This window comes from Chionomys nivalis, chromosome 16, assembly GCF_950005125.1.
Source record: "Chionomys nivalis chromosome 16, mChiNiv1.1, whole genome shotgun sequence".
In the NCBI taxonomy this organism is placed as follows: Eukaryota; Metazoa; Chordata; class Mammalia; order Rodentia; family Cricetidae; genus Chionomys; species Chionomys nivalis.
Genome location: NC_080101.1, coordinates 27,210,798 through 27,225,008, shown reverse-complemented (window position 1 = coordinate 27,225,008; position 14,211 = coordinate 27,210,798). Strand labels below are relative to the sequence as shown.

Here is a 14,211-nt window from a genome sequence, read left to right as displayed (position 1 = left end):
GATTGATTGTGCAGTGTTCTGTCCCCAAGTGAACCCAATGGGGCTGCAGTTAGCCAGAACCTCCCTACCTCTAGACATGGCCCCAGTCTAGGGCGTCCCAGCAGGGCATGTCCAGCCCTTCCTTGAAATTCTAAGCAGCCTGAAGACTCTCCCAGATGGAGCTGGATTAGCTCCCAGTGTGGACAACGGGTCTTATGTAACTTCATAGACTGCCCTCTTTATTGTCCCCTGCCCTTTTAAGGAAAAAAAAATTGTTCCTGGACTAGTACTGGACTTTTTGCCACACATCCTGCATTCTTTCCTTGCTACTCAGCAGCCCCCATGAATAACTTACGGCAAAATTGAAGACTTGTGAGGTTAAAGGATGAGGTGGGAAGGGAGACGGAAATAGGAAGGAACGTCAGAACACGTTGTTCTGGGTTTCACACTGCGGTCCAGGCCCGGCAGTGTGCAGCCCCTGGATTACTGCTCTGCGTGTCCCAGAAGCCAACCAGTGAGCTTCTTGTTCCCTCCAGCACCCCACACCCTGGCAAAGAGAGCTGCAGTCAGACTGCATGAATTGTCCACACTGATAGCTGCGGGCCGTCTGGAGAAAGCCATCCCTCCAGTTTAGCTTAGTGAAGATGCCGTTGCTGGATGCGTTCGGAGAGAGAGTTCTTGCCCGGCATGTGGAAGTTCAGGACACATTTTAAAGCATCTGCTGTTAGGTAGCTACAAAGGTGAAGAACGCAGCTGCTGTCTGTAGCACACAACCAAAGAGGAAAGAAAACGTGCACGAGATATTTAAAATAGTTCCTAGCCCTCAGGCCCAGGTGCATGCTCATGGTGTTATTTCTCCGATAAGGTTGAGCATCGGCTCTGTATTCATCTGAATTATCATGCTATCCAGGATTAACAAAACTCTCTGAAAATATGAGGGCTGCATGGAGTCACCTAGACAAATGAGCAGTTTCTAGACAGTAGAGAAACCACAGGACAGAGAGGCTAAAGAGATTGTGAAGAGTCAAGTAAACCTCTGAGAAGTTGGGCTACTTTAGAAATCTTTGAAGATTTTTAAATGGCATAATTGTACAATTAACAAGGCACAGCATGTGTCTCTATGTATTTCCATAATATAAAATGACCGCGTCAGCGTAATTGGCATATCCTTCATCTTAAACATTTATCCCTGTGTTAGAAATGCTCAAAACCATTCCTGCTAGTCATTTTGAAATATCCAGTCAGTTACTCTGTTAAGAGTTTTTAGGCAAGAGAGTAATCTAATAGACTTTATTTTAAAGGCTGACTGGGTCTCAAGTCAGACATGAAGATTCAGACAAGTGATGATTGCAGGTTAGGCTTTAGTAGGAATAAGGATGGAGAAAGGGGACGGGATCAGTAAGGCTTGATTATTGATATGTGGTAGGACATCGAAAGTAGAGTGTGTGTGTGTGTGTGTGTGTGTGTGTGTGTGTGTGTGTGTGAAACAGAAGCCCAAAATGTGTGACTCTGGTCAGATGGAAGCTTTATTTCTCTACCACAGCAGCGGGAGTCCAGCCCTGGGCTGGCGTGGCATCCTTAGTCTCTGCCTTCCGGGCCCTTCCAGTCTTTTGTTTCCTCCTATTGTAGAGACCAGTCCTCAGCAGCTCAGGGGAGACACAGGGTTGGCAGACTAATCACTCAGTTGACTCTCTAGCTGAGGGAGTAAAACTTAATTCTCTGGGGCCAGCAAAAAAAAAGAGGAAGCAAAAGTGCACGCGCACACACACACACACACGCACACACATGCACACACGCACGCAAGCACCTCCAACATATCAGGATCTTACCTGGGGTGCTGACCTTCAGCAAGCCCCCAGCAGGTCAGAGAAGCTGGAGAGGAGATGCAGAGCAGGAGAACTGCTAGACAGAGACACATGAGGACTTCTCTGAGCTCAGGCCAAAGCTTAGCTCTTCATTTTATTTTTCTTTCTGTTGCTTGCTCTCCTCTGTTCCTTTACTGCTCTGTTCTTCTACCCTGATGCTCCCCTTCTGCCTCACTTCATTTCCCCCACAGCTTATATACCCCAGCAAATCCTTCAGGCGATATAAAAATTACAGTCTGGTTATGTTCTATTTTTCAAGTTAATGATTACAAGTAAGAAACAATATGTTTCTCATTTCCCTTACATGATTAAACATTTTATGTGTTACAGGTAAAAAACAAATTATCTCCAAGAATTTACATATATTCGTGTCTAAGCAACTTGTTCCAGATTAGCAGAGTGTGAGTGAGCGAGGTATTTGTCTCAGGCAGTTCTTTTGCTAGCAGGCTGCATTTTGCAGTTGCAGAGAAAGGATCAATCATTTCATTATTTATCTCAAAAGGTGATCTTATAAAAATCTTAAAAGAATCACAAATCTAAACTTTTATATATGAGAAACAGCCAGTCATTTCTACTTTTAGTCCTCAGGGTGCATACCCACTCCTCAACACTAAATCATGTCAGGAAGCTGAGGACAGAAGAGGGTGCTCACCAACCCATTCTAGCAAGGAAGGTGCATCAGCCAGCAATAGCCAGGCTGCCTTTGTTCCTGCTCCCTGACCTCAGTGAGTCCCTTGCTCAGCTATTAAAAGTGTACCTGGGCCGGGCGGTGGTGGCGCACGCCTTTAATCCCAGCACTTGGGAGGCAGAGGCAGGCGGATCTCTGTGAGTTCAAGACCAGCCTGGTCTACAAGAGCTAGTTCCAGGACAGGCTCCAAAACCACAGAGAAACCCTGTCTTGAAAAAGCAAAAAAAAAAATAAAAAATAAAAAATAAAAAGTGTACCTTTCTAAACTTTAAATTGTTCCCCAAGGTTTTCTACATCAAAGCCATTACCCAAAGCATCTTAGCCTAACTTTACTAACAATCTACTTGTCTAAATTCTTTTATTTAGAGGGTGGTGGTTGAATCACTACTCTGCTCCAGCATCAGTGTTTGGAAACCGTCAGTCGCTGCTAGTTTAACTACCAGAAACACTGCCCAGTGAGGGGCTAGAAACCCCTGCGAGTTTTCATACAATTCTTAGATATGAGGGATGTGGTGACCGCGAAGGCAGTAACAGAGCTTTGTTCAATAAGAGCATGAGGGCCTCATGAAACTTGGTCCTCTGGCTCTGCGGCTCCAAGGCTCACCTGAGTGTGGCTTTGTTGACCGCCCAGCTATGTTCCCTGAGTTCCAAAACTGCTCGCTGTTCCCCTTGTATGTCCCCTGACCGCTTTCCCCAGGCCATCTTTTGGCCCTATGTAGAAGCTGTAGTCGTCACACCTCCCCTAGGGTAGGGAAGAGAGGAAGGTCACATCCCACTCATCCTACAGAGACTGCCCTAAAGCCTACACACTTCCTCTACAAGCAGGTCACTCCTGCAGGGGAAGTACAAATACATTGTATCCAGCCAAATTACCAAAGCTGAAAAAGAGTAAGAATGAATATTTGATTGGCAGCTAACAGTTTGGGAAGGTAAGGGAACTGATCCAGACAGCCCAAAGTGTTTACAAAATAACAGAGGTGACACCAAGCACTTGAAGAGACTTCTTTAGCCACTAGGCAAAGATGAACATATTTACAGCTTGTTTTATTCTTGGGGGGGGGTAATAAATATTGGTTCAGATAAGCCACAAGGTTAAGTATGACTATAACTGTATTGACTTGATGTCAGTCACTACCATGGGAAATTGCTGTGCCTGTGGTTTGTAATATCTTGTCATTTGTTAATAGCCATAGTATTAAAAAGGGCTAACCAACAGATTGCCGTTGTTTTAGAACAAAATCTAATCAAGTCTCAAATGAAGGCATTTGCTCAGTGGTCCCCTCTGCCGAGGGCATTAGAAGATGTTGAGTAAAGGCAGGGGAACTTGGGAGTGAGTCAGACCAGAGTTCCAAGCCCAGCACCGTTCTTCCCAGCTCTGTGATCTTGGATAAACTTAATCCCAGACCACCTTGGTTTTCTCGGCTGCAGAGTAGGGCTAGAATATCTACTCTGCATAGTTATTGTAAAGATCCGAAATGTGTTTATGACCAACACTGGCTCTGTGGGTAGCATAATAAGTAATGGGTAATCTTAGAAGGATGGAGTTTTCAGCTGTTAGCCATTTGTTCCTTACCTGAGACCAGGCTGGCCTCGAACTCACAGAGATCCTCCTGCCCCTGCCACCTGTGTGCTGGGATTAAAGGCCGTGCACCACCACTGGCTGACTTCTACATTTTTAAAGGATTAGACATTTCACTATTTCTGACAGTGAATTTTAGATGTTCTCACCATAGACAATGATCAAGTATTTGAGGTGATGTTAGTGTTAAGAAAAATCCTCTCTGCTGGCGCACAGAAATCCAATCAGGCCAAATTAAACCGAATTAAAACGCCCATGTTTTATTAAATGCAGCACTCTCAGGTGGCCAAGAGCATGGCAGGGGAAGACAGAAAAACGGGAAGCATGCCCAAAACCCGGGACCATGTGTTCCTCCTCTGGGTGCCCCACTTAAATTCCCTATGGGAGTGGTCCTGACCTTCCCCCAAGGAGGAGGGGTCAGGACCTGGCATGCTGGGATTTGGAGTTCAGACCAAGGTAACTCCCAGGCTAGGGGGCTAGGGTGGATGCCAGGGACTGGGATGACCTCCCAACTTAACATCACGGTTAGTTCATTTGATTTACTTAGTCCACAATGCATTCATAACTCATAACAAAACTTTGAACCTTATAAGTATACAGCTATAAATGGTCAATTTAAAATAAAATAGTTTTTAAAGAAAAGAAAACCCCGGGAGTCCATTGCATACCTATATTACCCTCAGAGCCAAGTCTGCTCCCTGGCCCCTTTCAGGTGGATTTGCTGGTCCCGAAGGCCCGTTCTCTAGAGGCAGGTGGGTGTCACTAGAGCTGGCAGGAGAGGTTCAGATGTGTGCTTTGACTCTCAGGGAAGGCAGTAGCAGTTAACGTGTGTCAGAGAAGACTAGATTTCTCTTTTCCATCTCTGAGTTCCAGAGACCTGGCCAACTGAGGAGTTGCGGGACTAGGAAGAGTGAAGGCTCGTGCTGGCGTGGGTACAGTGCCGCCTTTGTCCCGCTGCTCACTGGCGCTCAGTCCTCCCTTCCTGTCGCCTCCCGGGGCCTTTTAAACTGAGTCCAGGAGATCCTGCTGCCGACCGCATCATGTGGAGCTCAGCCTCCACCCAGGGTCCTGGGTCAGCCTGTCACAGAGCAGGGTGAGCGCAGGAGTCCCTGCCGCACTGCCTTGGACCCTCTTTCTTGCACATCAGTGGAAAACATGGCCTCTGTGGAGCTGTTGCTCAGACCCACTCTCCAGCATGGCCGCTGTGACCTAGAAGGGGGAGAGCCGGGAAGGGCCACGGTGCTCTACCTGCCACATTGATTACAGTTCTGAAATGCTCTGGTCCAAATGCTGTATTTCATAGCATTTCCATTTCCCGTTCTTGCTTCAGCAGCGGATGATAACTATGAAGAGACCCTTTAGCAGGTGGCAGGCCTGGAGTTTGTGAAGACAGGTAGCCTGCCCTTATGACCCAGCACGTCAGGGGATACGCAAGAATGAAAGCAGTGTCCCTGTGCTCGGGCATCCTGCCATGGTCCCAGGGTGCCAGCTTCCAGAGGGAGCTGAGCTCCGAGACCTTTATCACTGGTGATCAAACCTGGTTGTCTCTGGGGCTGCATTGTTGTTATGATGACCAGGTAGATAAGCCTTGAGTAACAGAAAAAGAATGCATTGACTGAGTTCACACCCGGGCTCCTGGTGCCACTCACGTGGCTGTGGCCATGAGTCAGCCTCAGCAGGGAGGTGAAGGAGTCCTTGATACTCTGGGCTCGCCTGGTTTTTTGCACTTCAGCATTCCTACCTGATGTGTGGGACATTTTTGTCATTCTCCAGCAGGCTGTCATGAGGAATAGCCCCTCCTTAGGCCTGTCTCCTCCTGTTTACATGAGCTGCCCAGCTGTCTGCTTTCCCCAGCACTGTCTGCCTGACCGCGGAGAAGGCTGGCAGGAGCTGCCTTATAGGGAGGCAGGGAGGTGATGGGAGCAGCCTCAGGGCCCCACGTGCTGTGGTCAGTATGTACACGGTTACTGGGCCCCACTCTGCAGGCCTTTGGGAAGAGGTGATGTGGGCGCTGGCTTCTGGTCAGAGAGCTAGTTTTTGGGTGCCTCTAGCCTGCTGTGTCCTGTAGGGGTGCAACCCTAAGAAATATGATGTTCCTGCTGGGAACGGCAAGGAGTTGAGGACGGTTTCGGCCTGTTCTCTGTGTCAGGTGTTCTGCAATACTCTCCCAAGTATTTCTTTTTCTGTCAGCACTCAGTGCGCCAGTCTGCGACTTGTGACAAGGCCAAGCTTGGGAATGCTGGGTGGGAATCTTCCCTTGACTTTGCTCAGATCATTCCACACAACAGGTTGTAAGTGTATGTATACACGTGTCCTGACCGGAACAGCCATTGGCTCTTCTGGAAGCGGCCTACCCGACTGAGGAGAATGTTATGGGCAGCAACCTTCAAGCTGTGTGATCACAGAGATCTGGGACTAGACACCTGGACACCTGGCGTCTGCTTGTTCCACTCCCCTGTCTGTCAACACTGAACTGTTTTCCCAGAGCTTGCTACCTTCTGAACCCAGCTGAGCAACCTGGAGAAGCCTGGGCCACTCCTATGGCAGGAAGCTGCCCTACATTCGGACAGTAACCAGTAGAACTTGATACTGACGCCAGAGTGTAAAAATAAACACCTCGTACAGTTCTGTCTTAATCCATCACCAGCAGGGTTGCTATTTTTAGCCTGTAGGCCAAACAGGCAGCTGTGATTGGGCATACACCAGCCGGGCAGCCCTCTCCTGCCATCTTAGGATCAGGCTGTTCCTCCCCTTCACCTACTGGGAGCTGAGCTGGGGCCCCAGGAGAAGGACTTTCAGTCTGGGAACATGTCTTACAGCAGGTAACACTAGCAATAGTGTGGTGTCTTTGCTCTGGGAGGTAGATTGAGACTCCAGAAGGCTACCATTGTAGATCTGATGGACACAGGATCGCCAGGCCCAGTTCAAGGAGGCAGGGAAGGACATGACTGTCCTTCCATTCCCTTTGACTCTGTTTGTGTTTTGACAGTGTCTCTCTCCGTCTAGGTGGGCCTCAACCTTGCTCTGTGGCCGAGGATGGCTGCCTCTCTGTGGCCGAGGATGGCTGCCTCTCTGTGGTGCTGGGTTTACAGCCGTGCATCAGTAGCCCGCTCAGTCCTCTGACTGGTAGATAATTTTCCCACAAATACCTCAGGCATAAGGCTTTAGATTTCTCTGGAAACTGGGCGAGGAGAAAAGAAACAAGAACACTGGTCATCTGCCAGAGACAGAGCAATAATAGTGACATTGCTGAGCACTGATGTCAGGTATGACAGACTCTGATTCTCGTCACAGCAGTTTACAGCCCAGAGTTTCCCAGAGTTCCAGGCTGTGTCTCAGATGGGAACTGATCTTAGCACCAAATCCTTGCTCTGCGCATTACAGACCCTAACCTCTTGAATCCTCAGGACAAAGCCAGATGCCACACACCTGCATGTTAAATTGTTTATTTAAGTGAGCAAGACATAACTTAGGCTAACCTTGGTCTTTTAACTAAAGCAAACACCATTACTGGTGCATAGAAAGTCTTTGCTGCCCCTACAAAGTCCCAGTGCTCTGCCCGAGCGTGGAGAGCTAGCCGTCTAAACTCTACTGGCAAATAAGGCACTTCCAGGGTGGGCTTCCACTGCAGAGAGCCTGACCAGATGAGCCGGGTTCCCTAGAGAAGCCTGTGATGGCAGTCACGCTGAGGCAGGGGCGCGCTTGGAGGTTTCCTTGAAAAGCTTCCCTCTGCTCTCTCACCTCCCCCACCCTGGCCCCACAACTGGTTTGTGTAATTCAATCTAGATTCTTCTCATAGCCACTTCTCTCGCATATGTGCCCTTTTATTTACAGCTCTGGACAAACCTATTGGCCAGCAGTCTGGCAGCCTGCACGCTTCAGTCCACTGTCTGGGAGGAGGGGGAGCAGGGAACACTGGGGCTGTGCTTCCCAGATCCCAGGAGCCAGAAGGCACTGCCAAAGGATAAGGAAGGTGTTGACCACACTGGACAGTTGAAGCAGTGGAGGGGCCTTGTTTGATATAGCTGCCTTACTCACACAAATCAGTGCTTTAAACTGCCTCTCAGCAAAGCAGGCCACTCTGGCCTCAGCACCCTATTCCTGTCTCTAGTCTTGGTGGTTTCTTGCTTTCTCACTTCACCTGCGTCTGACATTGGGAGACTTTGTCCTGTGGCCTCGTTGATGCCTGCCTTCTCCACCCCTTCTTCTGAAGAGCTGTTTGTCAAGGTAGGACCTGAATCTTGCCAAGTTCCCCGATGTCCTCCTCTCCCTCTAACGTGGCATATCCACAGAAGGAATAGGGTTTGCAGCGGGCTCTTGATCTCTGGAGACGTGACTGACATTACAAGCCGGCCTCTGAGCCTGAGGGGTGTGCCTGCACAGTCTGGAATGAAGAGGGCGGGAAGGAGGCTAGACATTAACACCCTGCATAGGAACTTTAGATTCGGTTTACTCTATGATTATACCTGAAAGGAACCCTAAGGGGTCTCCAGATGACCAGTTGCTAGAAGCTGAGCTAAGAAGGGAAAGCAATGCACCCAGGCTAGACCAGCGGGAAAGATTGTCTTCCTAGGTGTAATCCCTTTCCTGCAAAAAGAGACCCTGTAGCGAAGCTCAATTTACTATCAGGTTTTTGTGAAATAAAGAAGAGCAATTCTTGCCGGTGGTGGCGGTGCACACCTTTAGTCCCAGCACTGCAGAGGGCTTGCCTTTGATTGTTAGAGGCAGCACACACGAAGAGCCCAAAGCAGAACAACGTCTGTGCTTCGAAAGAGGACACTATATTAGGGAGGCCTAATAAGGAAGCAGCTGGTGTGTCTGGGACAGCCCTTCCAGAACACTCCCAGCATTCTGGCTGGCCTTGCTTAGAGTCCAAAATAGCGTGAAACCAGTTAAGAACAGTATCCTGTTCAGCTAGGAGCAGTTCCACTGCCCAGAGGGAAGTCAGACGACCTTGTGGGTGTTGGTTCCATTCCATTTGTTGAGGCCAGGACCAGAGCCAGGTGTGCTCGGGCACCTGGCAGCTTGTTTATTTTCCTTGTTACTCAGCTACTGATATGCACTATCAATGCCAGTTCTTAAATCTCTAAATTCTCTGAGCATCTCAGGGACAAGTACTTTCCTCTAGGGAAGGCTGCGCCTCTGTCTGTACTCAGGGCCTCTGAAGGCCCAGAACCAGAGTCAGGGAAGGGGGTTCTACAAGAGAACACCCATAAATTCACAGGCAGCATGAAGCTTATTTCTGCTCTGGAAAGCCAGTCTGCTGTTTCATTAACAGGTGATGTAGGAGCCGTGCAGAAAGAGGTGGTTTCTTTGAGTATTTTTGTATGCGTTTGTATGTGTACATTTGTGGGTGTGTGTCTGTCTCTGTGTGTGCGCACACACGTGCGGAGCCCAGAGATCCACGTCATGTGTCTTGCTCAGTCACTTCTTCAGCTTACTGTTTTGAGACAGGGTTTTCCACTGAACCTGGAGTTCACCTATGAGGCTAGACTGTCCAGCAAGCCCCAGGGTCCTCCTCCTTCCCTGGCTCGGGAATTACAGGCATGCTGCCATCATGCCCAGCCTTTTACGGACCTGAATTCAGGCCCTGGAGCTTGCGCGGCAGCTTCACCGAGTCACCTCCCCAGCCCCATAGGTGACTTCTTTAGTCGTTCATCTCACTCTTCATACTCTCAAGCCTCAGCAAACCATGTTTGGGCCTATCTTTACCTTTGCCCTGATGTTTCTGGAATGTTTTTCTTTAAATGGTAGGATCCCTTTGAATTCTATTTAGACTCCCCACAGTGGGAAAAGGAAGTTGGGGAGCATGGGGGTTTAGCGTCCCGTCTTCAACCAGAGCAAACCTGTTTTGTGTATTAAGGCTTGGGGAATACAATTAAAATCCAATTGTATCATGTTCCCCAGCATAGTGCTGCCCTGCCCCCTGCAAGGCATAGCGACCATGATCTCAAACTGGGCCCCTTTCCGACATCTCTAGCACAAGGCAGTCCCATAGATACTCACAATGTGCTCCTGAAGGCTGGACGGTGGCTCTGTCAGGGAAGCACTAGCCCTGTACACATGAGGGTATGAGTTGGATCCTTAACACCCCTGTAAAAACTGGATCCAGGGACACGCCTGTCATCCCGGCAGCGGGGATGCAGAAATGGGCAGGTCCTTGGGGCTTCCAGACTAGCTAGTTTTGCTAGCCTTGGTGACATGTGAGCTTGTACCCACCAACCCAGCACACACATGCATACAGCATGCACACTCAGATCTTAAGAGTCTCCAGATGGGCAGTGAGTTGGTTCCATGGGTAAAGGGGCTTGCCACCAAGCCTGCCAACCTGAGTTCAATTCCCGGAATTCACGTGAGGGTAAAGGAGAACTGACTCCTAAAAGTTGTGCCCTGACTTCCATATGTGTATGTGGCATGTTTGCGTACACACACACATACGCATACACACACACACACAATCAATCATCATCCAATAAATAAATGTAAAAGGAAAAATTGCCTCAGGATGCTTCAAGATCAGAAGAGTGCAGAGTAGAGTTTATCATAATTTATTCTGACCTGTTTTAATTAAGCATTTCTTATCTTTGTGATTAGATTCAGTCATCCTGTATGGGGTGAGACATGGGTTGTGGCTGACATCAGATATGCCTGCCTAGAGCAACGCAAACGAAAGCACTCCCTTATGAGGTGAAAGGTCAGTGGAGTGATTGTTGGGAGATCAGGGTCAAAGGTGCTATTACATCGTCCTCTTGCTCTGTCCCTTTAGACAGGGTCCTGCCGTGTAATCCAGGCTGACTACAAACACAGCCTTCCTGCCTCAGCCTCCCAAATGCTAGGACCACTACACCTGGCTCCTTGTTGTGTTAGGGGCTGTCCTCAGAAGTCTAGCATTCCTTAGCTCTGGATTAAAGTTGAGAAGGAAACATTAGGGGCTGGAGAGACGGCTCAGGGTTAAAAGCTCCAGCTGCTCTCCAGGGGACCTGAGTTCAATTCCCACCATCCACGCAGCAGTTTTAGGAGATCCCACACCTCCGGCCTTCACCGGCACCAGGCGTGCAGTGAGGTTAGGAAGTGGTGACACTGTGGTCTGTGGTGTGCTGGGGTAAAGGATGCCCTGAACATGTGAGAGCTGTCGCCAGTCCTGCCAGACAGTGCTCGACGTGGCCTCACAGGGGTATCAGGGCCATACCCTGGGCCTAGAGCTCCTGCAGGAATCAGCTAGCACTCCGTGCATCTGATCACAGATGGCGTCGCTTAACCTACAGCCCTCCTGAGAGGACCAGTCATGGCTTTAAGTTGTGAATTCCTCCCTCTCTCCTTCCTTCCCTTCTCCGTCGTTCCCTATTTTGTGGGCTCAGAGACTGCTGTTCCTCAGCAGGTCAAGGGTGGAGATGGGTCTTCAGCCACTTTGTGTCTCTGTCATCCGGTCAGTTCAGTATGGAGTCAGGAGATTCACAGGTCTCATGAAGCGTGGAAGCAGCAAGGAAAGGAAAGAGATAGTGTCATAGCATGTACCTGTGATCCCAGCACTCAGGAGGGTGAGACAGTGTCGACCGCCTTGACGGGTTACTCTGTCTAGGGTCTGTAACCCGCCTGGCTGGTCAGTTATTCCAGGGTCACGGAGAGGCACCACCTGAAAGACATAGGCCGATAAGGGGAAGGAGGTTAGGCAGATTTGTCGAAGCCTCCGATTATTAGAGTCATGGTTGCAGCTTATATAGCCCCTGGATGAGGAGCTTGGGGGGCTGGGGCACGGGGTCTTGCCACGTGGTCCATGCCCGTCACGTAGGCCAAGAGGTTACGATAGGTCAGGTCACGATTCCTTGGTCAGGAAGTCACAAGTTGACCCACCTAGTTCTCTAGATAGTTTGGAATGTGAGGCAGGTTCCGTTAACAGATAGCTCTCTATTAACAGTTAATTTGGGTGTGGGATAGGCTTGGTCAATAAAACTATTCTCAATACGATTGGGAAGTGAAGCCCTCCGCAAAACTCCTCACAGCGGTGCTTCCTGTAAATTTTAGGGGGATATGGCTCCTGACAAGACAGAGGATGGCCACAAGTTTGAGACCAACCTTGACTACACAGCGAGTTGAAGACCTGTCTGAGGGACACATATCAAGACACTGCCTCCAGAAAGCCAAGGGAAAGGAAAAGAGAGTTAGCACCCAGACCCATGTTGTCTCCAGTCCTCACCATGGAGTGACGACAGCATGGCCGGCCCTCCTTCCCATGGGTTCTACATCCACAGATTCCATCAGCTGGGGAGTAGAAATTCTCGGGAGGAGGCTGGAATACAGAGCTTGCCTGACACACACAAAGCCTTCGGTTCAGCCCCCACTTCTGGAAGGTGGGGAAAGGAGAAAGGAAAACAGTTGAGAGGGAAAATCAAATGGGCAGGACTGGGGCTTGGCAGCCACCAAGCCCACCCTAAGAGCCGCTGTTTGGTTGTTGGTTGTTGGGTCTTTAGAGACAGGGTCTCTCTCTGCACAGTTCTGGGCACCCTGGAATTAGGTAGGTAAACCAGGCTGGCTCTGCCCGCCACCCCCACCCCACCCCTGTCCATCTCTGGGCTGAAAGCTGCTGTTCTGAAGGATGCATCACTGAGCAGAGTGGACAGAGATGGCGCTCGGCTTGCCCTTCTCCGGGCTCAGGTGTGGGCCACTAAGGCTCATTTATTCTCAGACTGGCCGAGAACCTGAGCGAGGAAGAGATGGAGGCTTCACTGGGTCTATAGACAGAGCAGAAATTTTTCTCTGATCTGAGAGAAATCAGCCTCTTTCCATTGCCTCCCTTTCTCTGGAGGAGCTTTCTGCAGGCTCCCCCTGGTTAACGGGATTCTCTCCCCTTACAAGCCCCCTGGACCCCAAACACTGATGTGACAGGCCCTCCTCTGTGTCAGCTCTTAGACCCTCTGAAGACAGCTGGACCCCACCTTGGCTGTAAGCACTGCCCCCCTGCTAGGGAAGCCTCCTGCAGGGCCAGTGCTTTTGTGAACAGAGCCCCCCTGTGTACGGGAGCCCTGACTAAGACCCGGCTTCAAGAAAGGCGGCTGCTGTTTTGTTGGTGGCATGAGAATAGGTGGTTGGGGGGTTTGGGTTTATTTCGTTTTCTCATAGCCTTTGGGTAGGGCTTCCAAAATCCCCTCCACCCTAACCCAGCTGCAAGCCTTACTAAAAGAAAAAGGTGGAAAACAAATCATTCACAGTAGAAGGAAAGAGAGGGAGGGGCTAAAAAGGGCGGCCTGAGAGGGGAAGGAAGGAAGGAAGGAAGGAAGCGAGCTCCCGGGCTCTGCCCAGACTTCTCCCAACACGGAGCCTGGAGAGAAGCTTGGCCCAGCTCTCACCATTTTTTGCTGCCGTCTGGAAAGTCTCCATCTTCCAGCACCTACTGCCCTCTGTGGCTGACTTCTGTCTCTACTCCCCCCTCCCCCCGGGCTAAGCAGCCTCTGGAACCGACCGGGAAGCTGAATGGCTGCACTGTGGGCTTGCCTGCTCCTTTCCCTCCCCCTTGGTAGCGACGTCACCGCAGCCCAGCAGCCGTGGCAGTAGCCGCTGCGAGAAGACAGGCTGAGATTGCGCAGCCTCTCTGCATTACCTAGGATGCCATTGTAATAGCAGAAAGCAGATCTTAGAAAATCAGCCCGATTCCCCTGCGCGGCCGTGGGGACCAGTGATTCATCTTGGCGGGAGTCACCAGGTCCAGCTTGAGGCTCCTGGCAAAGGTATGGCTCTGGTAGGGGAGGGGGCTCGCAGCTAGGCAGAGGCAGGCTCACGTTAGCATCTGTCTCTCGAAAGGGACAGTGGCAGCATGCAGCCACAAACTCATTTCTGCATGCATGGGCGGGGGAGAGGAGAGACTTGAGCTAATGCTATTTGTGCTATTTGATCGGAACAAGATCTTTTTCTTCCTTTCGGGTATCCCTAATGAAGTGCTATAGCTGCAGTTGTCAGAATGAAGGGGTCAGATCTGTACACAAAGGCTGGGCGGGTGGAGACACCTCCACAGCTATCGTAAGTGAATGCTGGAAACAATGCAGGGTCCACACATCCTTTCCCAAAAGGCTGGTGGCTTTGCCTCGCGCGCACACACACACACACAC

The 14,211-nt window shown here is 50.1% G+C and overlaps 1 protein-coding gene across 2 annotated transcripts in view; it reads left to right on the top strand.

Moving 5' to 3' along the window:
* Rusc2 (RUN and SH3 domain containing 2) overlaps positions 1-14,211 on the top strand; it is a 49,013-nt gene that overhangs the window by 13,883 nt on the left and 20,919 nt on the right. The window contains exon 1 of one of the 2 annotated variants that reach the window (XM_057790265.1): positions 13,540-13,833. The exons of the other annotated variant lie outside the window; for it this stretch is intronic. The gene's annotated coding sequence lies outside the window, so the exon portion shown is untranslated. Of the gene's footprint in view, positions 1-13,539; positions 13,834-14,211 lie in introns of those variants that run through there. 2 annotated transcript variants of the gene reach the window in all.